This window comes from Otolemur garnettii, unplaced genomic scaffold (genome assembly GCF_000181295.1).
Source record: "Otolemur garnettii isolate 467f Iridium unplaced genomic scaffold, OtoGar3 scaffold00055, whole genome shotgun sequence".
Lineage (NCBI taxonomy): Eukaryota > Metazoa > Chordata > Mammalia > Primates > Galagidae > Otolemur > Otolemur garnettii.
In genome coordinates, this window is record NW_003852450.1 from 2,470,567 (window position 1) to 2,479,098 (window position 8,532).

Genomic DNA, 8,532 nt, shown 5'->3' on the forward strand with positions numbered 1-8,532 from the left:
TGTTAAAACCCCTTCTTTTGGTTCAGCACCCTTAGCTCAGTGGTTAGGGTACTGGCCACATACACCAGGGCTGGTGGATTCAAACCCAGCCCAGGTCTGCTAAATAATAATGATAACTACAACAACAACCAAAAAAGGCAGGAGTAAAGTATCTCAGGAATGGAAAAAAAAAAATCCAATGTACTCAGTACTACTGTGAAACCAATTTACAATCACTCAAACATGCATGTGAAAAATGAAACACAACTATAGCCTAGGATGAGGGAGGGAAGGGGAGGGAGAGGGGAAGGGAGGGGGGTGGGTCAATAGAGGGAGGGTTGGTAGGACCACACCTATGGAGCATATTGCAAGTACAAGTTGGATCTATCAAGTGTAGAACACAAATGTCTTAATCCTGTAATTGGGTTAAAGTGGTGAAGGCTATGTTGTTTAGTAGGATGTAAACATTCCAATTTGTACAAATAAGCAACACATTGAATCCCATAATGGCATAAATGTATTTATGATCTATGTACAAATGACTGAATTTAAAAAAAAGGCAGGTGTTGTGGCAGGTGCTTGTAGTCCCAGCTACTTGGGAGGCTGAGGCAAAAGAATCACTTGAGTCCAAGAGTTTGAGGTTGCTGTGAGCTATGATGCCACAGCACTCCACCAATCGTGACATAGTGAGATTCTGTCTCAAAATAAAAAAGAACCCCCTCTTCTCTCTCCCATCATGTGGGAAGACCCAGAACCCCCAATATCAACCAGTGATTCCCACGATACCAGAGGAACTTGGTTACTGCCCTCCGGACTTTTATTGGATTGTAGTTCAAAATATTGTGAGAGCTATCAGTTAGCCATGGATGGCATAAGCTGACTCAAAGCTGGTCCTTTTTAACAGAAGGCTTACTTCTATGTCCACAAGAATACAGAATACACTTCAGCTGACCTTCCTTACTGTGTCCTACGTAGGCCTCAGTGGTATATGAATTATATGTACCACAATGGCTCTAAATTAACTGACATTTCATATCAAATATTCCTTCAAACTGTGGGAGTGGGAGGAAACCATTTCAGGAAAGGTTTTCATAAGCTATCCATTCCTGTCTGTGATCATCCTTGATCCGGCCAAGATCCGGCCAAGATCTCCCGCTTTAGTCTTAACTTGGACTTACTGTTCCTCTCCAAATTTTACCAAAGATTATTTGCCAGAAATTGGGTATTAGAAAATTGAGGAACTACCAGACTATCAATTCTTGAGTCTGGTCAAACGTGGGAATTTACTATGCCTTATGTTTATTAGAAGGCTCCCAAAGAAGGGAACCCTGGCCTAGCAGTACTGCTCTTAAGAATCCAGCAGCCTTCTGTACAACCTCCTTGTACTCCTTTTAAAAAGGAAATATGGAGAATAGTTTTACTTTTTCTCCCCCATGTGATTACACATGGTCATTATTCTCAAGTTTTAGGCCCAAACAATCCCTACTATGGGCAACTGGGGACAGAACCAATGAAGTAAAGTTTGAGGACCCCTGGGTATGCACCTCCAAACCCTACATACATGCAGTAACTTCTCAATCTGCTCCATTCAGTTCACTAAACAATTTAAAAAATTACCAGATGATGCTCGAAAACAAACAAACAAACATCTTGACAATGTAGCTAATTCGCTTAAACCCCAAACATGGTTTTCTGGTCTGCTTAAGAATCTGGATTTTTGACACTTCATCAATTATTTTGGTTGTTTTTTCATGTTGCTAAATGTCATCTGCCAACTGTTTCCAAAGCTGTTCAAGCTGAAGCAATGCTGGTTGTTCAGATGCACAACTACCCAAACAATGATGGTGCCCCAATTTGAAGACTCCCTCAATATTCCCTTACTTTTCTCTGCAACAAATAAAATGAAAATTGATTATTTTTGTTTTTATTAAAGGAAAGGGGTATTGTGGGGGTCAGGTTTGTAGTGTAGGCTAGGCCAGGCATTTCTGGAGGGACTGTTGACCAGAGTCCAAGTTCCTCAAACCCCTCAAGGCTAGCAATAGCCTTGTGGTCTAACAGGACATCTGGCACTCAGCATCCTCAGAGCTAGAATTCTGAGTGTCTTGTTGGCCAGAGTCCAGGATCCTGCAGCCAACCCCTTCAGGTGCTGCAGACGGCCTGATTGTTATCTGGTGGCTGAGAACAGAATGCCTAACAACCAAAGATTACTATCACCTGAGTCCTGCCCAGGGATAGATAGAAATCACTGAAGTGAGTTAGGCAAGTTTATCCCCAATTTATAAAGCATATGTTGCAACCACATGGTGTACCTGCATGATTTTTCTTTCCTTTGCTTCCCTTCTTCTGACTGTTAGGGATTACCTGGGGTGCCTTGCTTTGAATAACTTAAGGTTATGCATTAGACTGTCAATATGATTTATGATTTTTGATTGACTAAAGAAGCCTATAGGTAGGAGAATGGGCTAGCAGGAGTCCTCAAAGTTTTTAAACAGGGGGCCAGTTCACTGTCCCTCAGACCATTGGAGGACCGGACTTCAGGCCCCGGGATGAGTCAGCTGCTAAGCAGGACAGGCAGCAGTGGCAAAAACACCTGGCAGGCCAGATAAATGTCCTAGGCGGTCTGCATGTGGCCCACGGGCCATAGTTTGAGGATGCCTGGGCTAGAGCTGTGCTTGCTAGTTGCACTTGAGATGCTGCTAACTATACTGTAAGCCTCTCACAGGCTCCCATCAGTTATTTCATCTGAGATAACAGAGTCTGGGTTTTTCTCACATCAACTGCCCTCAGTGCAGATCCCAGCAAAGGTTGTGGGGACCTAGGCCCCCCATAGGGTTTGTACTTTCAATTTATCACTGGCCCAGTATACCTAATATGTATATTAATAATAATATGAACATTGACCTAAGTCATTTACTGGCTACTTTGCTAAGTATTTGACATGTATTAGATCATTAGTTATTAGGTAAAACTAGGTGGTATTAGAATGAAAATGAGACCCAGAGAAGTTATATAATTTATGTTTGGTCATCAAGCTGTTGTTAAATGACAGAGGCCCTGGTCTTAGTAATTATTCTATACTCTTATGTATCATTTTTATACATAAATTACTGCATTATTCTTTTCTAACATTATCGTATGTCTCATTAAAAATTGAGATATAGTTTTTGGTTGTGTGCCCATTTTCATTTATTTTCAATATGTTTTTTAATTTCTCTTTTAATTTTGTCTTTAGCCCTTTGGTTATTCAGAAGCATGGGAAATGTCACTATCACCTGGCCACATGGGTAACGTAGAGAATGAAGAACTGAGTATAGCATAAAATACCTTTCCCTCTATATTTATCTATCGCTGCCCCCCAAATTTAGCCACTTAAAATAACAAACATTTATTATCTCATAGTTTCTGTAGGTCAATGATCAGAAGTGACAACTAGGAGCTCTACTGAGATTGTTGCCAAAATGAAGGCCAGGGCGGCCATTACTTGAAGGCTTGACTGGGCTAGAAGATTCCCCTCTAAGGGTGTTCATTCACATGGCTATTGGTAAGAGGCCTCAGTTTCTCTCTGGCTATTGGCAGGTGGCCTTCTTTCCTCTCCATAGGGCTTGTCAGGTAGCCTCAGGACCTTGCAACTGTCTTCCCCAGAGCCAATGATGTGAGAGAGAATAAGGAGGAAGTTGCATTATCTTATATGACCTAATCTCAGAAATCTCACACAACCATTTCTGCCATATTCTATGTGTTAGAACTGAGTCAGTATGTATAGCCCTCATTCAAGGGAAAGATAATTAGATTCCACCTTCTGAAGAGAAGAGTATAAAACATTGTGTGCACATATTTTAGAACTGTCACACCTTTATAAGAATTTAGAATAAATAGCTTTGTGCTTCAAGCTGGGTGGGAGGAAGGGGAGGAGGTGGGTAGGCATCAGTGCATATCAAAGAGACATCATAATGGACAATACTATCTTCAGTCCCCTCTCATAGGTTCAGTCTAATATGTTTACTTCTCTGAGCCTTGGTTCCTCATCTGGGAAACTAGCAAAACTTCTTCCCAGGTGCTGTGAACTGAATGCTTGTGTCCCTTCCCCCAAAATTCGTATATTGAAACCTAACCCCCAATGTGGTGGTATTTGAAGGTGGGGGTTCTATGGGGCATGATTAGGTTAGATGAGGTCATGAGGATGGGGTCCCTCATGATGGGATTAGTCCACTTATTAGAAGAGGCATCAGAGAGCTTACCCTCTTCCCCCAGCACACTTAAAGAAGGTGTGTGAACATACAGCAAGATGGCAGCTACCTACAAGCCAAAAGAAGAGGACTTAGAGTGAAACCTACCTTGCCAGAACCTTGATCTTGGACTTCCCAGCCTCTGGAACTGTGAGAAAATAACTTTCTGTAGTTTAAGCCACCCGGTCTATGGTATTTTGCTTTAGCAGCCTGAGATGATCAACATACCAGGTTTGCTAAAAGGGCCAAATGAAATCTCAGGTATGAAGGTATATATGTGTTTTGGACAAAACTTTATTCACTAAGAAGAGCAGCAACCACCTCATCTACCCCCATGTCTGTTCTGTCCCCTCACCTCAGAGTTTAGATAACAGTGGACAATAGGAATCTCCGTTTGTTTGTGGTCCTGGCTGCTGAGGTAAGGAGGGTGGGATCACAGTGAGGAGGGTGAGATGGCAGTGTGGGATGACAGTATGGTTACCTTATGTAGCCACTAGCAGAAATTAGATAAGAAGCAAACAGATCCTTCCATCTGAGGAACAGGACACAATCCATAAGAAAAGGGATGATATCAGAGATGAAAAAAAAAGAGGAGAAACCTGAGTGGGTTCAAGGGAAGAAACTACCTATTCACAGACATGCTTACCTCTCAAAACACTTGCGGGAATGGATTTCACAAAGGAGTATGGGGACCAGCTTAGGCCTGGGGCAATTTAGGGAAAAGCAGATATAACACTCTAAGGAAATAGGAGCTCATTATAGAACACAAGCCCAGAATTTAAAATGATGGGAAGATCCATGAATTTTTATAAGCTGCAGAACTAGCTACAGAATGAACCAGATAACTCTGTCTCTTAGGAGCTAGTGACTCCCAGGTGACATATAATATTATTCAATACCCCTTTTAGGCACTAACTCATTTGGTGACTTTGGAAGACTCAATGACCTCAACAAAATAAGAAAACGGATCTAATCAATGATTTCCAACGTGGGGCCACAGAGTGATGACATTCATGGTGGGAAAGAAGCTGTCTTTGGGCAATTTCCAAAGTTTGAGAGACCCTAATGGAAATTGTGAATTTACCACCACCCTCTCCCATAAGTCTGCATAGGCTCATTCAAAAGGGATTCTTCCTGTCTGGCTGGAGTCATATCCACTTTGTGTGGAAAGACAGAGTATCTCAAGCTGATCAGAAGTTCTATTTGGTAGTCACCTTTTATGTCTTTGATTAACAAAATCAGAAAATGGTATTATTTCTTTAAAATGTTTTTAAGCAGTCAAAATATTTTAAAGGAGAGAGTCTCAGGGGAAAAACAATTTTTTTTTTTTTGAGATAGAGTCTCAAGCTGTCACCCTGGGTAGAGTGCCATGGCATCACAGCTCGCAGCAACTTCAAACTCTTGGGCTTAAGCAATTTTCTTGCCTCAGCCTCCCAAGTAGCTGGGACTAAAGGTGCCTGCCACAATGCCCGGCTATTTTTTTGTTGTTGTTGCAGTTGTCATTATTGTTTTAGCTGGCCCAGGCCAGATTCAAACCCAGCAGCCTCTGTGTATGTGGCTGGTACACTACCCACTGAGCTACAGGCACCACCTCTCTGGGGAAAATTAATAGCAGTAGTCCTTTGTGGTTGAAAGCTTCAAAACCACTAAATTAGATAACTTCTAATTTCTGTTCAAGCCCATAGTTTCCAATGCCAGTCTCTGCTTCCTTCATTCCCACTTGACCCCTCCTCCAGGACACAATCTTATGCCTATAGAGTCTACATCAGTAATGTTCCTGACAGTTTCCAGTTATCTGTGTATCATCAACAGCTCTCGTCTCCTAGCCTTGAGCTTCCAGAAGCCTCTTTGACACCCAGGCTGGAGAGGACATAGGGAACTAAAAGACCTAAGCACACAGCTGACCTCCGACTCCACAGCACAGGGCCAATATTCACAGCCTCTGGAATCTGATCGATTTTGGTGCTAAGTCCATTATTTAATGCCTCTGACCTACTGGCTGCATAATCTCGAGGCATCACCTACCTCAGTGTTCTCTGTAACATGGAAAGAGTAATTATTTCTTCAAGATGTTGCTGTCATAAAAAATAAAGGCATGAATACATGTCAAACTCCTGGAATAGAATAAATAATAAAATCAGCTTTATCCCTTAGTAACTGGGACGATGCCCATAGTGAAGCAGGTAGAAGGTAAGTGCTAACACCGTGAGAAACAGCTGGACATACATACGTTGCACCTGTGCTAGACCTGGACTTTCCTTATAATGCTTTTTGCCTCCCTGCCCACCAGTTCTGGGTGAAAAAGAAAATGATTTGTTCCTGCATTTGAAAGGGAAAGAAAGGAAATAACCTCACTTTTGTTTGTTTTCTTTGTTTGTTTGGTTTTTTGTGAGTGCTTACTTTAAATTCCCTAAAGTTGGTCTCAGAAATGCTTGGCTTGGTGAAGTAAAAACAAATATATGATTTACAGCCCCTAGAGTTGCATAAATTCAGTGAACTGTTTCACATAGATGCCTAATTGTCATTCAGAGCACTAAGAGTTACACATACATTACGTGTAGGTTAGATCAGCCCTGTAGAAACTTTGATTACAACACTGGACTCTGCTCATACATGTTCATTCTCCATCATCGTTCCTTATCTACTACCAATCCGAAATATGAGAATTCATCTTACTACTCTGCTTTTTTTCTTACCATTATTTGAGGGGAAAAAAACATGTTTTGCAAGGTGAAGAAGCCATTCCATAACAGAGCCTAAGATTTATGCAATATATAGTTCAGAATCTCATGTCTCTTTGAAGTCATCCTAGATCACTTAGAGGGGGGATGTCATTTCCCCAAACTGACCCTATCATACCCTCTCCACCAGGGATGAATTAGTAACTTGGCTAGTATGCAGCCTTAAATAACGAATCTCATCTCCTTACATAAAATCTCTACATTCATGTCTGATAATACCAAAAGGCAATGCCAAAATCAATACCAATACCAAATGACAATACCAATGACAATACCCAAATCAAAACAGAGGCAGACTGGTTTCCCCCGACCTCTGTCCCAAGTCAGAATTCTTACAAGATACACACTTATTCATTCAGAACTTACTCTGCTCTAGGCACTATGTTAGAGTGACCAAGACAGACATGAGCCCTGCCCTCACAGATTTAACACAAGTGGAAGAAACAGACATTATAAAGTTAACTATACAATTCTATTTGTGACAATTTCTATTCATCAGAAGTAGGAAAGTTAACAAAGCATCTAACCCTACACTCAGGGTTGGGGAGGCTTTCATGAGAAGGTGACATTCAGCTGGACATGAGGTCTAAGTAGGAGCTGGCTGTGTGAAGAGGGAGGTAACTGGAAGCAGAGTGAGATGTGGATTTAAAGACTCTTAGAACTTAAAAAAAAAAACAGAGGGAAAGGGTTTAGCTCTAAAGGGTAAATTTGTGCTGATTGACAATGCAGCTGGAACCTGGGCCCTCTCCCTTCACTATCCCATCTCACATTCTGGGGCCTTGAGGTAGGAAAAAGCTTAAACTGTTCAAGAAACTAAAAGATGAATCCCAGAAAATGAGGGACACTATGCGTGAGAGGGGCAGATTTAAGATAAGCTTAAAGAAGTGGACAGGGGTCTGATGGTTCTGGGATGGTAGGCCATAGTAAAATTTCTAGACTTTAATCAAGAGCAAAGGAAAGCCTTCAAAGACTATTAAGTAGAGAAGAGAATACTTACCTTCTGTATAAGACCCATTAGGGGTTATTTGCTTCCAGTTCAGACAAGAGGAAATTGTAGTCTAGACTAAGGTGGCAATAAGTAGGAATTGAAAGAAGGGCAAGGGTTCAAATATTCAGCAATTATTTAGGTGAGAGTGGGTAATCGCCAAGATGAACCCTGAACTTTGGCCCGAACAGCTGAGTAGAGAAGAAGCAGGTTTGAAGAGGAAGGTGACACATTCTTCGTTGGCCCTGATGAGTTGGAGGTACCTTAGATTTTGCACATGTGGTCAGATGGGCATCGAGATCTAATCTGGAGATAAACATGTGGGTTTCATTGATCCAAAGATGACAAGTGAGGGTCCAGTGGCAGGGTCTGGGGAAGGGGAGGCAGTGCCATGTCTGGCTGCAAAGGTGGCAAAAAATCCCCTACAACAGCCCCAAGAAGTAGACCCAGGAGGTAAATGAGGAAGATCCAGGACTTTCATGTTCAAAAAGATACAAAAAGAGGAGCCAAAGAAACCTGAGGAGCTAAAAGGGAAGGCTGTGGGGAAGGAACCCTGACCACAGGTGGCACAAAAGGAAGCTGTTCCTTGTGGCTGAGGCAA